Genomic DNA, 19,502 nt, shown 5'->3' on the forward strand with positions numbered 1-19,502 from the left:
GCTTCTCCACATCCTTTTTGAATTGTGGAGCCCAAAACTGGACGCAGTACTCCAGCTGCGGCCTCACCAAGGCCGAGTACAAGGGGAGAATGACAAGCTACAAACCCATTCAGCTTTTCAGTCCTGGAGATTGGAATATGAGTGCTGGCTTGGATCACAAGTCTAATGATTTCTGGAACCTCATCCCTGTCCTTAATAGGCCTGGTTCTTTTTTAGTTCCAGTGCCAATGTGCCTAGTGCTGCACAAACTAAGGAAGATGAAGGCACTGAAAGGAATCACAGAATCGGCAAATTAGGGTTGAAAGGGACCTCAGGAAGTCATCTAGTCCAACCCCCTGCTCAAAGCAGGACCAGCCCCAAGTACATCATCCCAGCCAAGGCTTTGCCTAGCCGGGTCTTAGTTCACCTCTTCAGGAGATTTTTAACTTAGATAAAGCCGGCCATTTTTTTCCCAGCCTAACATCCTCAAGTGTCAGGTCAGCACTTAGATGGACCTAACCCTTGTTAGGTTGCTATAAGTGTAATGTCTGTGTGTACCCAAGATCTGATGTTGGTGATTCATCCCTGGAAGACTTCTAAAAATGAACTGAGGTTTAGAAAGCGATTAGACTGAGGGCAGATAGGCCAGATAAGGTCTGGTTCAAAGTCCAGTGAAGTTAGCAGGGTTTTTCCATTGTGGACAAAAGTTTGGTCCCTGGTATAGGACAGCTCATTCAACGAGCTTTAGTTAAAGCCCTCCTGCTGCCATTTTGAAGCGCAGGGATTCTGATACATGAGACATAGAGGCTGCTAGAGCATGCTAATTAGCATGTTTCAGAAGACTTGATTAACTGAGTCTGCTCTGACAAGCTGCGATTGTCGGAGCAGCTTCCCTGCACATCGAGAGGCACCCTGTAGAGTAGAGGTGGGAGATGACCCATAGTAGTAAAGATGAAGATTCAAAATTAGATTTTTACAGTGGAGTGGAGGAAGATTCAATAGGATTTGGTCAGAGTTGGTGCTATGTATTGGGACAACAGAGGGAAAAGAACAGCAAAGGAAGTCTATACAACTAGGTGAATCATGAGAAGGGAAGTAATGGAGAAGGAGGAAATAAGAAGGAAAGAAAAAGGAGATTCTGTTATTATAAGTAAATAGTTGCATTGCTTTCATATGTAGGCAGAACTCATTAGGAAGGTTTATACCTACTTCAAGCAAAGTACTTGGCATCTGATTCAAAGCCCTAAAGCAGTCCATTGACTGGAAAGGGCTTCAGATCAGGCTGTAATACAGTAGTGCATTTTTTGCACAGGTAACTTCCTAACAAAGAAGCACATTCATTTTCCAGCTCCCACAACAATATTTTAAATATTGATGTAAAATTATTTCTTAATTTCAAGGTAACTGCATAATTTTGCATACATTTCAAGTAAGTGGCTAATCATTATTAATTCCTCTGGCATTCACTGTGCTAACAGTAACCATTATTAACCTATTTGACAATATTGTGGATTCCTTCAGCATTAATGTGGTTGTAATATGTAAATCCATAGGAATTCAATTGTAAATTAGCATTATTCTCTGTACTTAGCTTCATTGCATAATTCTGCAATTTGTGCAGAAGGAAATTACATGCTGACTCATGAGACATAACTTTTCAGAGCTTCTGAAGACCAAACGTGAATAATTTGTACCTATAATTGCATAAAAGGGTAAGGGAAGTATATAATGCCAACACAAAATGTTAAAGGGAATATAGCACTTATATCCTTAGCAGCGAAGCTTAAAGTAAAATACTGTTTTTGAAACTACCTATTTCATTAATTACTCATTTAATATAGATTTACTTAAAAGCTAGCCATCTGTTAGCAGGAGCAAAGACTCTAAAGCATACTAAAATGAAATTCTGGCAATATGTGTTTTAAATACATTGTTTAGTAATCTCTCATAAAATGTCTTACGGGTCTTATCCATAGACCCCTGCTGGCTTCAACAACAATGTAGGAAACAGTAGTAGGGACATACGTGGGGGTGTACAGAGTCTTGAAAAAATAGAAGACACTTGTTGAAGAATGCAGAAGATAGTGATGCTATGTACATTAGACTCTAGAACAGCGATTCTCAACCAGGGTGCCAGAGCACCTTGGGTGCCTTAAGATCCTTTTAAGGGTGTCATGGATTACCATGCAATATTAGTACTATTAGATATGCACACATGATTAACACGATAAACCCAAAGATTTCAAACATGATTCCATAGTGCTGAAAATCATTCTACCCTGCTGTGACCTTTGTGAGTTTTTCACACCATAAGAAGTGCTCTATTATTTTCTGCAGTTGAAAAATGTGAAAATGAAGAGCTGGCATTTTCCAAGTCATGTCTCAAATTTTAAAATGTTGAGGATCGCTACTCTGGAAAAGGCAAAATGACTTGGACAAAGTCACCATTGAGCTGGAATCAGATCCAGGTTTTCTTTTGGTCCTTTGTTCAATCCAGCCGGGGCCTGATCCAGTTACTTCTATGAGCCTTGGACAGAGACCCAGTGGGCACGTCTACACAGGCATTAATACACCATAATTACAGTGCATTAAGTTTAGTACCTGTACTAAACCTATTATGACAGGTACTAAACTTAATGCGCCATAGGCAGGTCTACACATGCACTTTTAATGCACATTAGCCCAATTTAAGGCACATTAAGGGCAGGCATCTACATGTGCACACCCTTAACACACCTTAAATATGGCAATTTTAGGTTATTTGAGCCTAAATTTGATACCCGCATAAACCAGGTATCAGATTTATGCACAAATAGCTAAGTTGCATTAGTGAATGTGTAGATGGGTTAATGCACATTAATGCAGTTCCCTTTAATGGATATACACTGCATTAATGCACATTAGTGTTTTGCACGTGTGCTAATGCAATTTATCTATTTGCGCCTAAATTGAATGCACCATATTGTGCATCAGCACGTCCACGTATAGACATGCGCTTAAATCACCTTAAACAAAGGTGCATTAAGTTTAGGCGCACAGAAATACATGTGTAGACAACCCCTAATCAGTGCTACTGTAGAGTAGCTCTGGTGCACATCCTTTACTTGCAGCTAATGCAGATTAGATTAATTCTACTGTACATTAGCACTGTGTTGTGTTAATGTGCAGTAGAATTAGTCTACTGTGCTTTTAGCATCTTGTGTAGATGCACCCAGTCTATCAGAAGTTTTCAGAGATTTGAACAATATATATTAGGGCCATGCAAAGCTTCGACGTAATATTTGATTTGACAAATATTTGACATATTCGACCTTGAAAAGTTAAAGTCGAGTCGAATAGCAGCTGGTCGAATAGCTGTCAAATCCAATACCTGAAGTCGAATATTAACAGCGCGGGTCGAATATTCGACTTGCCTATACTGGATCCCTGGGGGGGGGGGAAAAAGGAAAGTAAGGGGAGGGAGGGGGTAAGGGGGAAGGAGTGCTTTCATGACTGACATGTGTGGCTGGCCAGTGACCTGTCAGCATTCTCTGAGGTCCCTTCCAATCCCAGGGTTCTGGGGGAGGGACAGAGAAAATGCATAAAAGGCAGCAGTTTTTCCGCTCCCCTGCTTTCTGCCTTGGGGTCAGTTTCTGAGCTGCTGGTGTTCTCCAGCACCTCTGCAGCAGACCACAACAGCTGGAAGCCCTGATCTTCAACAGATTCCCTGCTTGCAATGCTAGCAACAGGGATTTCTGAGAACTTGGTGCTCTTATTTTATAACTACTTTTCATATTAGGTTACGCTTATATTGGATAGGGTTAGAAGTAGCCTAGGATCTATTCTATATATAACAATTTAGTTTATACATACTTTTTTTTTTTTTTATACATCGTTCATTCTTTCCACACCAACGCTTCTCAATATATTATCTACACACACAAACACATTTACATAACATCCAGAAATCTAATCCGCAGCACACAGCACACTTAGAGGTTCCAGTTTACATACAAAGGAACACATTATGAAGCGGGGTGAAAAGGCAGGTGGCCACACTGGCCAGCCTGCACAAAGGGAAACAAGGAGGGATGCAAGCGGGAAAGCTGTAGTGTCTCCTCCCACCAAATTCAGACGCAGCCTCTTTCCTCCCGCTACAAGGGATGAGGCTGCTACAAGCAGTAAAGAGGGGGGAGCAGCAGTGCCACCAGAGCCACTGCCTGTGCCTGAGACTCTCTCGTGTCCAGACACAGCAGCCACAGCCTCTCCCACCATAACTGCAACCAGCACAGCAGCATGCTCCACCCTTGTGTCACTGCCTATGCTGAGCCTTCCCGCGCCAGAAGAGCTGGCGCTGGATCTGGATCTCAGTGCCCTGGCGAGGGAAGCTCTGGGGAAGGAAGGGGAAGGCTTTAGGAAAAGGCTTGAACCCTTGGGATCCAACACAGTGCATATGCTGGCCGCCGTCTGTGACCCAAGGGTGAAGGGCACCATATGTGGCAGCGAGACACCGAGTCACTGGAGGGAGGTACTTATGAAGAAAGTGACGGAGGCGAAGCGGCGGAGGTGGGGGGAAGTGGAACAGGGGGATCCACTGGCTGAACCCAGCCCCCCATCCCCGAGCCAGTCTTGCCCTCCACCACAGGCACTGCCAATATGGGCTAAGGCCACGGCAAACATTAGGGGGTCCAGACCCACCAGACCCCAGGATCAGGCAGACAGCCCTCACACGGTGGTGTCTGCCTATCTTGCCGAGCCTGTGGAGCCCCTGGACTGCAAGCCCTTGGCCTACTGGGCAATCCACAGCCTGATGTGGCTGGATCTGCCCACAGTTGCCCGGAAATACTTGTTCTGTCCACCAAGAGGGTGTTCAGCATGCCAAACGAGAGGATGTTCAGTATGGCTGTGGATGTCGTGACACCCCACAGCACCTGCTTGGGTCCTGGTTTGGTGGAGCAGCTGGTGTTCCTCAAGGTGAGCCTCCCACTGCCGGGCTGCCCAAGCTCCAGGGGCAGACGGAGCGAATGCCGCCCTCCTCGCTCCATCTGCATCACGAGTTTTGTCTGTCAGCAGCCTACGGTGCAGTTTCCCCCAAACCCCTGTGCCTATCACTATGAAAGTTGGCAGGCTTTGTGGGCTCCTCAGGTGCTACCATTCCTGCATGTTTCATCAAGATCAGACAAGAAATACCAAACTTATAGCCAGCTTTGACCTTCCCCATTATAGCCTATGGGGAAGTCGAAGCAGCTGGAATATTTGACTGAGCTTCGACCTTGAGTCAAAGTGGACCCGCTTTGACTCACGGATGGCAAATCAAAGCGGGACCCGGTTTAATATTCGACATGGCTGTCGAATCGAATATTACCTGCTCTGTACAGCCCTACTATATATGCTATCTATTGCCTAGGTTTGAACATCCTTTCCACAAGTTGCACTTTTAACAGAGCTCTGAGAAACAAGCAGGTTTTAAATCAGCAAGCTCAAAAGACCCTGAGCCTGCAACCTTTTACTCATGTGTAAGTGGTCCTGTTAAATATATACAAGTGCACACAGGATTACAGGATTAACTCCTTCTTAGTAACAAGCCAAGCTATACAATAGTATAAAAACTAGGCGGAATATTTCAGGAGAACAAACTCACATATAATATTTCAAGCTCTTGTTATCTTAACCAAAAATATTAAGTGAGTACTCTGGCAGTCAGAAACCAGAAATATAAAACAACCCTAAAATAGCCATTGAAGTTTGGTTCTGGATGTGGGAGACATCTCACCTGCCTGAGTCAGGAGGAGAAAAGCTGAGATTTTGGAAGAACTCAGGAAACTTGTCCAGCTTGAAACTGCAGCATTTCTGGCAGTGAAAGGTATCCCACTGTCATTCAAGACAGCCAAGTTCAATTTCTAATTCTCTTCCTTTTATTCCCAAGCCAACAGGGACTGAAGTACTGCCTGCTCAGCCTCTTGGCAAGAGGTGCTCTTTGCTTAACGGAGCTCCTTCCAGCTGAATTAATTTCCTTCTCCAGGTAATTGCACAATGCTCAGCAATAAGGCAGCTGAATCAGGAGCAAAGCTGATGGAATCTAGACTTTTCCTTGACCAGAAAGGATGGGGTATTAGTGGGGAGGGTAAAGCAGAAAGCAGCAGGATACAGGTAGGATCTTTGTGTTCTGAGACATTCCTGATTAAAAAAATCAAAGAATGGCCATCTCATTGCAAATACAAATATTCCTGATCCCAGCATGATGCTATGCAATGAGGCTTTAGCCAAAGCCCACCAAAGTCAATGGAAAGACTTTGATTGACTTCAAACAGTATTGGACTAAGTCCATAATGTCAGATAATTCATTTAATATAGAAATAAGGTTCACTCCTTTGGACTTCATCTTGTCTTAATTCACATACAGTAGCAAGTATGTGGTTGCTGAAGTCATCCATCCACATATCTGCAGTTGTTTTCACTGACCGCTTGAATTATTCTGTTGCACTGCGGTTTGACGTATCTTTTGTTCTCCTTCTCTGAAATAACAAAATTTCAGACATACATCTTAACTTCACCTGCCTCGTGGAGATAAATTAACAGTGAGCAGTCACTGAAGCAAAAGCAGATTTTTATTCAGGTGATTGTTTCAGCATAAAAAGCTCTCTTCCCTATTATTGCATAATCCAGCTAACAGACCTTTTCATAACTTTTTAATTCTTTGTGTCAATCTTACTTGTTAGAAAAATGCTAAAATAGTATAGTTAGTACATTAAGGATATATATTATTGTGAACATCAGGTTATTTTTTCTAAATAATTCTAAAAAATATTAGGAAAATATGAATTAAAGACAAAAACCTGTTTGCAGGGGAAAGGGCAGTTTTGAGAAATAAACTGTTTGGGAAACATTAAAAAAAAAAGTTTTGAGATGGTCCAAATGTTTCATTTCAACTCTTTTTAAAATTGAAGGTTTTTTCCAATTTTAAACAGCTTTTCTTTCTGGAACCTAACTTAATTCATAGCAAAAAAAAATATGAAAAAGCAATTAAAATTCGGATATGCTTTGTTACCTCTGAAATCCACTTTATGTATAGCAGTGAGACATGGTCAACATATGCATATCAAGAAATGAAGCTGAACAGCTTCCACCTATGCTGCTTACAGCACATCCTTGACATCAAGTGGTAAGACAGAATTACCAACATAGAGGTCATCACCAAAGCCAACCTGCCAACCATCTGCACTACTCAAACGGTGACATCTGAGCTGGCTTGGCCATCTTTGAAGAATGGAAGAGGGGTGCATCCCAAAGGACATCCTTTATGGGCAAACTGCATGTGGGGAGAGAAGAGTAGAGCACTAGGGGTGTGCAAAAAGGCCATATTCGATTCTGATTTGGATTCTGCCCAAATCGGGGATGGTGATTCGATTTGTTGATTTGGATCACTGTCCTGATTCAATTTAGCTGAATCCAAATCTGAAGATTCGATGCTGATTCAAAGAATTAGTGATTCAGCTATAGACAACGCTTTAAATGTTTTTTCTACATACCTCAAGGTACCAGGCGTGGCTTGTGAACACTGCAGTGCTGGGGAGGATGGAGCATCCCACGGGAGTGCGGGGAGGCCCCCCACATGCTCAGCGGCAAACCTGGAAATGGACCCAAAGTACTTCAAGTCCACTTCCGGGTCTGCCGCCAAGCATGCAGGAGACTCCCCCCCATGCCTCTCCAGCTCAGTGATCGGCCACAAGGGGACCCCAGATGCACCCCCGCCCCCAGACCAAGAAGACACCAGTCTCTGAGCTGGGGGGTGGGGTCCCCCATGCGCTCCCTGGTGGACCCAGAAGTGCTTCTGGTCCACTTCTGGATCCACCACCAAGTGCTCTGGGGACCCCACCACACTCCCGTGGGACACTCCATCCGCCCCACCATCTCAGCTTTCATGAGCTGCCTGGTACCTTGAGATATGTAGGAAAAACATATATAAAGCTGTGTCTATGTCCGAATCACCAATTCTTTCCAAATCTCTCTGAATCGATTCAGATGGTTCGATTCAATTCAGAGAGATTAAAGCATCTCCTGATTCAATTTGGATTCGGAGATTTGGCCACTGAATCGGGTCAAATCTCCGCCGAATCAAATCAGCAACCAAAGCTTTGCACACCCCTATAGAGCACACAAAATTGTACTTCAAAGACATCTGGCAAGCAGGACATGAAGGCTTTTGGAATAAACCCAAACCTTTGGGAAGCCTTAGCAGGAGACAGGACAAAGTGGCGCTCCCTTCTCAATCATGGAGTACAACATCACAACAAGAAATGGTTACTTGAATTACAAGAGAGGTGTGACTGAAGGAAACAGCCTGTCAGTACAGTAGCACCTAACACTATCACTGGGTACACCTGTGACCACCGTGGCAGGACCTGTAAGTCTAACATTGGTCTCTACAGCCACAAGACACAATACACCACCAGTCACTAGAATAGCTGCAATATCCACCATCCGTTGCTGATGAATGGATCACATTAATCCACCTAAACTATTGTGTAAGATGTGTAATATAGCCCCATGGTCATGTCTACATCTGAAACAGTCTTTCTAACGTAGTCTGACATCAAGCTCTGTATCACTGTATATTGCCTCAATGTGCTTGTGCACTTACAGCTATCCATTGCACAAAAGAAATGCAGTTCCCCAGCGACTGAACTGGGGCTTCCAAAGCCCTGTATGAATAAGTGACATTCATCCACTGTGAGCTCCATTCTGCTGAAGATAATGTGTAGGTAGAAAGCCAGAGTCCTTTGTACTATACAGGATGGTGCTTTTGTAGCTCCTCCGGTACTGCAGTTGCATTAGTCCAAGGTGCACAAGGAGTCTGCATAAACTAAAACATACCCATTCCCCGCACAGAATTTGGGGCACTTAGATACCCACTCAGCAGGGGCACTTAGATAAGCCAGTCTTCGAACTCCTTCCACCTACCTTTCTGGCTCTGCACCCACCAAATGGCTAATAGTCAGGCTAGTAGAAAGAGATCAAGGGACCAAAAGCCCTGGTTAGTATATTCTCTGCCCCTTATGAAAATGTGGCAAAATTGTATTTAATAAATTTCTAAGCTCAGCCGGTAGCTCAGGGTAGTGTACCACATCACTGCAGCAAATATTTACTAACCACACATCCATCAATACAACAGCAGTGCTGAAGGTACAAATTCACCTTTTCCTCATCTGCAGCAGTATTCTGCTTTGTTCTGCTCTTTTCTCCCTTAATGACTGCAGGGACCTCAGGTGTTCTTCAACCTTTATAGTCAACAAAACACTGAGTCCACAACTGGCTCAAATTCTTTCTGTTCTGCCTGCAGCTATGGCTGTCCAAGTGAGATTTTGTCATTTTGGACTCGGGGTTTTTTTTGAATTATTGATGGAAAAGACAGTCATACAATATTTAGTAGATTTAGCTACCCCTAGAGCATGTAAAATTTTAATCCTGCCCCCTCTGTTTATAGCACACAAAATCAATTGGGCAGCTTAATGTTTCTTTACCTTCAAACAATATCTATTAGTTGGCAATGCTGCAGTCCTGCACAGAGGAGCGTGTACCACGACTATACAGCTTTCTTAGGGGGAAAGAAAAAGGAATGTCTTAAAACATGTTACTTTCAGAACAAAGTGTTATTGTGTGCATCTAGGAAATGGAAGAGTATGGATTTGTTTTCTCCTCAAAAAAATAATTAAAGCGTGTGGGGGTTTTGATACCCCTGCTGATCACCTTTTGATAGCAGGCTCTTTTAGCTGAAAATTGCAGGACTGAAAGCACCATTACCTATTATGCAATGGGAACGTGAGAAAGTGTTAGTGGACAGCCCAGCAAATTCTCAGCAAGTTAAAACAGTACAAATAAGGCAGAATTACAGATTGTTCCAAACACACACACTTTGCCTACGGGAACAATCTTCCCATAGAAATAGCAGCTCTCTAGTATTTTAGTTGAATAGCCTCATTGGGAGGCTTTTAAGCTAGCTTTTTTCCTCAAGAAGGAAGGCAAAATGGAGTAATGACAACCATTTAAGCTTGAGCCTTCTTCTAGTAAAAGTCTTGTCAACATCAATAGGAGCACGAGCATACAATATAGTGTTACAAAGGGGATCAACCCACGTTAAATATTGAGTGCCTGGGTAAACCTGAAAAATGTAAAGTTCCTCAGCAACTAGAGAGTAATATTTATTTTACTTACTCTGCCCTCTTCACTTTTTGGGACCCCAATTCATCACTTACATATATAGCTTTGCAAAACCTTGCAGTCCCAGTTGTCTGGGAAAAAATGTGTCTCCATTATTTTACCTACCTGCCTTTAAAACCTCTTAAATGTTATGGCAAATGTTGATGAAAAAACCTTTCTGCCTGGGCTGATAAATTTTCAAGATAATATTGCACAGCTGAGCAACCTATGGAGTATAGGCCATACTGGGAAGGGCCTTACTCCACAGTCCAACCTCTGGCTGGTTATATTTGACTGTCAAAATTGCACCAGTGTCCCCAACAGCATTCACATATTGTGCAGCTATATGTAATACATGGATAACCAAGACACTGCTGCTCCACCAGTGCTACATTCCTCCTTTGCAGTATTAGTGACAGGTGACACAAGAAATGCAAATGAAAAGAAGCTAATTATGTACAAACAAATGTTTAACGACGTTTTTGTGAATCACACCCTCTTTCTTCCACAGGTCTCTTTGACATCCACAACTGCTGCTGTCCCAACCCAAAGAGTCTCTAATTGAACTGTTGATGGAAATGCTGCTGAGTCTCAGAAAGGCACAGGGAGATCAATAAGCTGAAAAAAAATCAAGTCTTGCTTCATATCCAGCTTGTGCCTTTCCTTCCCAATGGAGAAAACAAAGATAAATTATCACTTGTGATGGGTCCGTAAACAAAGGGATTTACCTATGTGACTTTTTAAGCTACGCTGCTCCCAGAACCCACAGTATTCCTGTTCAATTACAGCAAAGAAAACTGCAGAGCTAGGTCTAACTGCACCAAAAACCAGGCAAAAGAGAAGGAAAGACAGCTTCACCTATGGGTCAGATGCACTAACGACAATGGAAGTATACCAGAGATTAATTGGGCTGGGATTGCATAAAGTTTGCTAATTATGGAACATGTAAGGAAGAAACTGAGGGCCAACGTAAACTACTCATTCAGAATGGACAGCAAAGCAAAGATGGGATTACTTTAATACATCTCCTCGATGCAACCATTATGGACCTTCGTGACTCGATTTACCCAAATCTTAACTAAGGTGTGCAAGATTCTGTCTGGACGTGGAGACCAGTTTCCTGGTGTTGACACATACATAATGCATGGCAGCAAAAGCCAGTGAAATATGCAAGCAGAGAACTGAACATTATCATTTATAATTCCTTTGAGTTAGCAAGGTAATCCAGCCAGAGGTTAAAACAGAGGTGTGGGGGTCAAGAGCCATGGAAGGTCAGATCTGCCTTGTTACCTGTGTAATCCACCTAAACTATTGTGTAAGATGCATAATATAGGTCCATGGCCATGCCCACATTTGAAACTGTCTTGCTAATACAATCCGTTCTAACTTTGTGCCAGAAAGTTACATTACATCTGTTGTTTTTGTGCAAGATTATTGTTGCCATAAACCTTGGAGTCCAAGGCTTCCTGCTTGAAATGAAAATCTGCATATAACTCTCTTTAGTGTTGCTCCCTATTTCAAATCATTCCTCTCCCAATTTACCTTCAATTACATCCAAGAACTACAATAAAACACCGTTTGACTGCAAAGTCAAGCACTCAACAATTGGGAACTGCCAGATTTACAGTCATGTGTGCAACCTTAACTGGGCTCCATTGCCCATATGCATTTATCTTTAATTAGATGATCATATGCTATTTTATCCCCAGGACCGTTGGCTGTAATAGGCAGACCAAGTGCTGCTGAGGACTCGAAGCTAACAGAAGAACCTTGGTCTGTAAGTCTGGCTGGTCCACCTTCCTGAAAATTAAAATAGCAGTCTTCCAAGGTCATATACAGCAACATTTTGATACACGGGTTATGGGAGAACCAGCAGCAACAGGCTGACGTTACCATTTTGTATATACTATGCGAGTAACTTCATGGGTTGTAGAGTGTTCAGCAAGATATTCTGCCAGCTGGCATAGTACATCACAGACAGTCAACCAAAATGAGGACTAGGAAGCAACAATATTTTGATTGTCGTGTCTTAAACTTTCAGCTGTAGGCTCACCCAAGATACTTGGCAAAAATAAGTGTGAGGTGTTGGAATGGATACCATGTGGCCACACATCATATTGAGAGCCACAACAGTTGGCTTACCCAGTTAGTTCAAAACATATTTCTGTCGCATGACTGTAGGCTTCATGGAGTTTTATTACATATAGGCACATAAAACATTATGTCCCGCTATCAGTAAATATTAGTTGATTTTCATAGCACCATTCATGCATAAATACGCCAAAACAACTTGCCTCACACTGGCATCATTAAAATTGTGTCGATACTGCCAAGTGGCACTTGAGGATCATCTGTATTATTGTGATCAGCTTGCTCTCAGTAGAAAACCAGTAAGTGCTTCAACTCCCAAACCAAGAGGCATTTAGCAGAGTATTATGCACACAGGAAAGATGCAGTCTAGGAGTAAAATCCTGCAGTCAGTAGGAACTTTGGCACTGGAGCCAGGATTTCACCATGTATCGGAAATGTGTGTGCAACTCGAATTATAACACCACGGCTAAAAACAGCCAGCCAGCTTGGTGTGAGACATATTGGCTCCATCTATGACTTGCACCAAAACAGCCGTGGTCCAGTCATTTACTCACTAGACTTAAATGGCAATTAAGTTGAATTAGCTGCAGTTGTTCTGAGGCAGTGTTAACATGAATAATTCATGGATACTTAATGCAAGACAGTGAGCTTGGTTGTCTGTCAGGTCGGGATTTGGCGCGGCCCAAAACTCTCTGGTGGAAATCAAACTCGTTGTGTGTTTTTAACCAATAAGACCACGGTTGGCTTGGTTGGTGTGTGGGTGGGAGCAGGAAGCTGGAATGCAAGTTACTGTATAACCTAGAGACTTGATTTGAGTTACCTGTATAACAGCAGACTTTTACTGGTACCTGTAGGTAATGATATTTTTTTATTACCCTCATCTCCAGTATAAGAAGCCCTGACATTTTGGATATATGGAGGATGTGTAAATTGTTAGGTTAGCCTCTTTATTACTTTTTTCCAGCATAAATGAGAAAGTGCAAGGTTTTATCTAACAGCTCAGCAGACACTTTAGCATTATGTTACCCATAGACAAGTGACAACATGTTGGATTATATACACTCCTCAGGAGCCTGCAGGTCCCATTTATTCTGGCATCAAATAAAATGCTACAAAAGAAAATAACTTTTTTTTTTTAGTTCAGTTTTATGATGAAGCTGTGTATAACAAAAAACTGCAGTGGTTGCTTCAGGGAACTATTTATTACACTGTTAAATTATAATGAAGGTTATTGTTTTTAACCTGGCCATTTTTAAATAACAAATTTCTCTGTCTTAAGTCACTGGGCATTTTTATTTTTTAATTTGGTGGCAGGGAGGTGAGGGCCGAGGTGCAGACATTGAATATGCACATACTCCAAACTGAAGAGCCCCCAAACCGAGAAGCACATATATTTAATTCAAGGATTTATAATATTTAATAAACAGCAAAGTTAGAAAGGGAGCCTCTTAAAAGAAGCATCAGGTTCGCAAGCTATATGATGCCTAGCACATGGTACATAGGAAAAAGGAATTGTTTGATTTTTATATTTATTTTGATACGTTGGTGACCTGGCTCTTTGGCTGCTTGCTCTGGACTTGCAGGTTCCAATGCTGGATTGAATGGCAATGATAAAAAGTCTTCAACCCCTATCACAGGAGCAATACAGCTCAGGCTCCAGTTTGCAATATTTATAGTGTAATCCTGGACACACAACATGAGAAATGAATGTGAAACCTCCATCTCAAGAGAAGATTGCCTATATTTTCTTCCACACCAGAAACTCCCACACAGAGAACAAGAAGCTCAGAGTCTTTTGGCACTGAGAACTGGATTGCCACTCAGCCCACAGCCCTCCCCACTCCCATCACACAAACACACTCAGAAGCAGCAGATGAAGAGATGCACAAAACACCAGAAAAAAGATGCCCAAAATTCACAGCAGTCTTATGCCATGATGCTACTCTCTGATCCTTCTTACCCCTCGACTTCTTTGGTGGCTTATCTCCTACAGGAACTACTGGTAGGGCCTGCCAAGCTCTTATAAGTGAGTTAAGGTGCTAGAAACAAAAGAGGCCAAAAATTATGGGTGGTCAGGACAAGTATTAATTTATTTACACCAGTCCCTAGAAAGGACTTTCTCATGTAAAAATTCTATTATTTTGAAAAGTGCCTTGATTTTTTTTCCCTTCACTTCTACTCTGATATGTATATTCATAAATATCTCTTACTCCCTTGTCTTTAGGGTTGTAGCATACCTACTAGGAAAGGCTTTAAAGACTATAACAAAGGAGAAAAAAATCCCTGAAAGTTTAGATGCGAGTTTTTGAACTACAGTTAATCAGAGAAACAGATGGATCATTCACTATGGCCACAACAATTTCTTTTACTAAAAAGGAGCCCATACGCTTCTCTCTATCCTGAAATAAATCTTTGGCAGATATTTATAACCTGTGCTACACACACTATGTGCTCGGGAGCCTTTTGGGTTGGTTTACTAGTGTCATTATATTTAGTTCTACTTGTTCATAAAGTATATAAAATGTCCTTTCAACAACTACAAAGGAAGTAACTTTGTGGAATAGACCCCACCATTTTTACAACTGAGAAACCAAATGCTGGTGCTTCATAAGGGAGCATTTTTATAATGAGAACAACCAATGACATGCATTCAGAAGTTGGGACAGGAAGTTAGATACAGTATTGCAATAACAAGGGAAATTTTAAAATTATAGAGAGATGGAGGGTCTTCCAAAGACAATGACAGCCTTTAGGCACCTACCACATATACAAAGGAGCTAGTAGCAAGGCCTTAGTGAGAAGCAGTCGCATCTGTTACATATTAAAAAAAAAGAAAGGTACTCAAACAGTTAAAAACTAAATTGCATGTCACTTTATAAAGCTTACCGTTGAACAGATACCTAAGCCACAAACATAAGTTTGAACTCTCCCTATGTTCAGATGTGTTTGGATTCAGTGGTCTAGTTTGGGACTATTACAAAATAAAAAGACCCACACCATGCGGTTCAAGCAAGAGTTCCAATATCCATTAGAAAATTAGACGGAAGGCAGAGCTGGGATTTTAGTTTGGACCTGGTCCTTGTTATAATCTGCTGGGCAGTTTCCTCCCTATTATTTTTAATTAGTCCCTCTGACACTATGAAGTAGAATCATAAACAATAGTCAACTTGGGCTGCACACGCACACAACAACTGCTGACAACAACTAACTATTCCCAGTATTGGGAATATGCTTGCCTCAGTCATACGGGACACAAGAGAATCAACAAGTAATGAAGTACAGAAAATCATTATTTATTAAGTAAAAGAAGGCAAAGACTACTAGGAAACTCAAAGTTCTAGTCAGTTATTACAAACTATGGGCCACATTCCAGCCTTGACTTGAGTACAAAACTCCTATAGACCTCATTGGAAACTTCCATTAGCTCATGCGTTGCCTACAACTCTCTGAAAAGAGACTTTCCAGTGAACAGGGCTCAAAATCCAAAAGGATATTCTTGAGCCGTTGGACACTCCTTTTAGGAGCAGGAGTGATGATGCAGTTGTTATGGCTAACTTTCACATTAGGTAGTTCCTGTGCTTGTACATTTAGCTGTATCCTCAGCTGGAAAATATATTCTTTACCTTCCTGTCCCACAAGACTATGTGGTAGAATCGCACTGTTGATTATCATCATCATTATTTATTCCCAGGACCCTAGCATAGAGCCCAGGGCACTGAACTAAGCCATATTGTGCTAGGCACTGTACAAACAGTGAACAACAAGACAGTCTTTTCTTGAAAAAGATTACATTAGCTAGACACCCACTTCCAAAGTGACACTTTGTTAATGGGAAAGCTAATTCTGTCATACAGCAATTAGTTTATTTAATCAATTAATATAGTCAGTCTTTTGAGCTTTACCAGAGGGAATGGGGGTGCGGTTATAAAGTTAATGGTCCAGGTTCACAGTTAGTGTAAACCGGTGATGTCTAGATTCCAATGGAATGATGCCAGTTCATAAAATGAGAGGATTCAGCCCGTTATCATTTTTATTTTGCTCTTCTTTGGTGTTGTGATTTCTGAATTAAATATTGCACCATGGATTTTTGTTCAATAAAACACGATCCAAAATGTTACTGAAGTCAAATAACAATCATTTCCCCACTGGCCAGGGAGTACTGGCAGGTAATTACAAGTACAGCAATTACAGTGTTTTTATCTACAACTGATCTATGTGGAAAAATTATTCTTTTTTTATAATGAGCTCAATAACTTCTGAACTTTAAAAGATACAGGCAAGATGAAAGAAAAAAAAATCAGAGAAATCTTTTGTAATTATAAAATTATAAACGTATCCACTATATCAGAGAAGCATCTTTCCTATGTTATCCTTACTAAAACATTATTCAATTACCCTGTTACATAATGAATAACGTTCAGTTGCATTCCGTTCAAATTCAGTACAGAGCAGCTTGAGAAATCACATGTGGGGCTTTTTGATTGAATCAATACAGAGGTTAATGCCATCCTAAGGGAGTTTTGGTCATGTTATCCATAGGATAAATGGATCTAAACTGCAGTATGACTTTCCCACACTAGTTTACTGGCTGATTTTAATTAGAAGAATAAAATGTATAGTTAAAAGTGGCTACAGGGAACACTACAGGTAAAACTATACAATATTTTATTCTTAATCAAATATTAACTTATCTGAAGCAGACTTTTCTCTCTTTAAGCTTATTCCCAAAAAACAGAGCTTGGACCTGTGTTTTAAGTCCCTTTTTTACAAAAAGCAATAGAGAATAATGGAGCATTAAAACACAGACACCCAAGTATACAGGAATTCTGGAATCTTAAAAGAAAAGGTAATGATTACACAAAAGGATTTTCTGTAGTAAATGACAGCAAAACAGGAAAATGGAGCATAGTTCACATGCTTCTGTCATCTACAGAGTTGCTACAAGCATACAGGAAAGTAATCCAATTTATCTCAGAGTCCTGGTTACAGGTTACCATAAGGGTTCTGAATCTTTTTACTTAAAAAGGTGTTAGAGGTTACCAAAGAAATTATGATAAACCCTGGCCTGGGTCAAGTCTTCATATCCCCCTAACTGTTAAAGGTTCTGTAAACCTCTAGACTTGAAGCACTTGAAACTGCTGTACTGTGTAGTACCCGCTGGCAAAGCAGGCAAAGCTGATTTAAGGGAGTCACTTGTGACTCTTTGCCCCCTTGTGATGGCTAGAAAATGATATTTAGAGATTTACTTTTGGGAACTGGCTTATAGATAAAGAAGATATTGCATGAGAACAATGGTCCAGGGAAATGGCAAGGGTTAACTGGTTTCTAAAAACCTGTTTGTGGCAAAATTTTCTTCAAGTCCCACTGTGTCTAAAGCCAGCATACGCACAGGCTGGGAAATTAAAAACATGAACAGTGTACCCATAGCATGAGATAACATGGCATTAGGTCACAGTGACCAGCTGCAGAGCCCTTGGGACTTCCAGTTTTAGTGGACAAAACAAATTAGGAGGCCAAGGCATGCCCAAATTAAGACACTGGTAAATGACCATATTAAGATCTGTGCCTGTGAGGGGTTTGTTGGAACAAATGAATATGCTGACAGGACAGAATGTGGACAGTATGATGACCACAGGGAGACCAATCAATGGTACCCAGAGATGAAGAGTCATCGAAAGGGGGAAAGAATACAAAAGGAGGGATTTCAGAGCAGCAAAGGGTCCCTTAGAGGAGAACCCAAGACCACCATGGGCAGAGGGCACACCACCAGCCCATCTCACCCACCCCACTGGGGGGAGGTGGGCCTCAGCCCTCAACCTCCAAGCTGCGGACATCTGACATTCAAGAACCACAGGATGAAGCTCACATACTGGTCAGACATACCTTCCCTCTGTGACTGGTAGATATATAATCAGGGCGATTATTTTGTTTTCCTGCCTTCATTAATCTTATCTGCTATCACTGCGTATCAATAAAATTTACCTATTATTGAATGGAAGAAGTCTGGTCAGTCTGAGGGTTAGTGTCCATCTGGAATAAGGTATCTGGGTCATAAATCTAACACCTTGTACCTAAAATTAGCTTGTTTTCATCAAAGAATGGAGATTGTTTTGTCTCATTTGTATGACTCCTCCCAACCCCCACTGAAACTCTAATAAAAGTTTGCTTCAGTGTTAGGTGGCACAATCCATGACAAAGTGGGTGCATCTACATGAAACGCTATGTCACTGTAGGTGTGACTTAGCTCATTACTATGAGGACATACTTGTGGTGGGCACAAACCATGATGCCGATGCTACATCACCATAACTTGTCGCTACAATGTGCCTGGCGGGTACTGCACTAAAGCAAGTACTAAATGATTGTGCAGGAGCAAATTCACAGTCAGAGGCACATGTAAATGTGCCCAATGGGGTTCTGGAGATGGTTCTTGAAGCTCGAAAGTGGCAAACACAAGTCCATTTAATTAAGACAAAAAAAGCCAATGTGAAATCCTGGCTCCATTAAAGGCAATGGGAATTTGCCATTTGATTCACTGTGGCCAGGATTTCATCCAGTGCATGAAGTATTTTGGACAGTTCCACAAGGAATACAGTGTGCAAAATCAATTGGCAAAACCTCTACTTGATTAAGGAAAGATGGCACGAATTCAGGGAAAAGAAGCTATTTATATCTAACCTGCTGAGGGTCTGAGACAATAGCACTGCCATAATAGACATGGAAAATGTAATGAATCAGTTTCAATATACTTTTGTATCTTTTCAGGGGGGAAATGAAAGCTTTTGGCAGGCTTCCACATCAGAGATAAGCAACTATAGCTAAATCATAGACTAAAATCTAAAACAGAGCACCATTTAGAGATATTTCAGATAGAGGAAGAACTGGAGGCAAAGGACAATCATAAACAAAAGAAAAGTATATCCCAGGGAATGCTTCCAGAGTTGTGAAAAACAGTCTCCTTCCCCATAATCAGGATAATTGTCACCGATGCCAGGATTTTCCCCTGATGTAAATCAGCAAACTCCTACTGAAGTTGATGAAACTAATTTATACTAGTTCTAGATCTAGCCTTTTTATCTCCAAAATTTCACATAGGCACAAATTCTAATATCCCTAAGTCTCAAATAGGCTTTTTTCCTCTGCAAATACAGAAAATATGAGCCTGGTCCTTATCTCAAGAAAGTCAAAGGTAAAACTCTCCGGAACTTCAATGGGATCATGCACTCCTTAATCTACTTAAATGGTACTGTCATAAA

General features: G+C 41.5%; 1 long non-coding RNA gene across 1 annotated transcript in view; it reads right to left on the minus strand.

Annotated features, from left to right (window-relative positions):
* Window positions 1-5,996, minus strand: part of LOC109314759 — a 23,715-nt gene extending 17,719 nt beyond the window's left edge. The window contains exon 1 of the long non-coding RNA XR_002102365.1: window positions 5,732-5,996. This is a non-coding gene — a long non-coding RNA (uncharacterized LOC109314759). The remainder of the gene's footprint in view (window positions 1-5,731) is intronic.
* Window positions 5,997-19,502: the final 13,506 nt, after the last annotated feature.

Source organism: Crocodylus porosus, unplaced genomic scaffold (genome assembly GCF_001723895.1).
Source record: "Crocodylus porosus isolate Cpor-Errol unplaced genomic scaffold, CroPor_comp1, whole genome shotgun sequence".
NCBI lineage: Eukaryota > Metazoa > Chordata > Crocodylia > Crocodylidae > Crocodylus > Crocodylus porosus.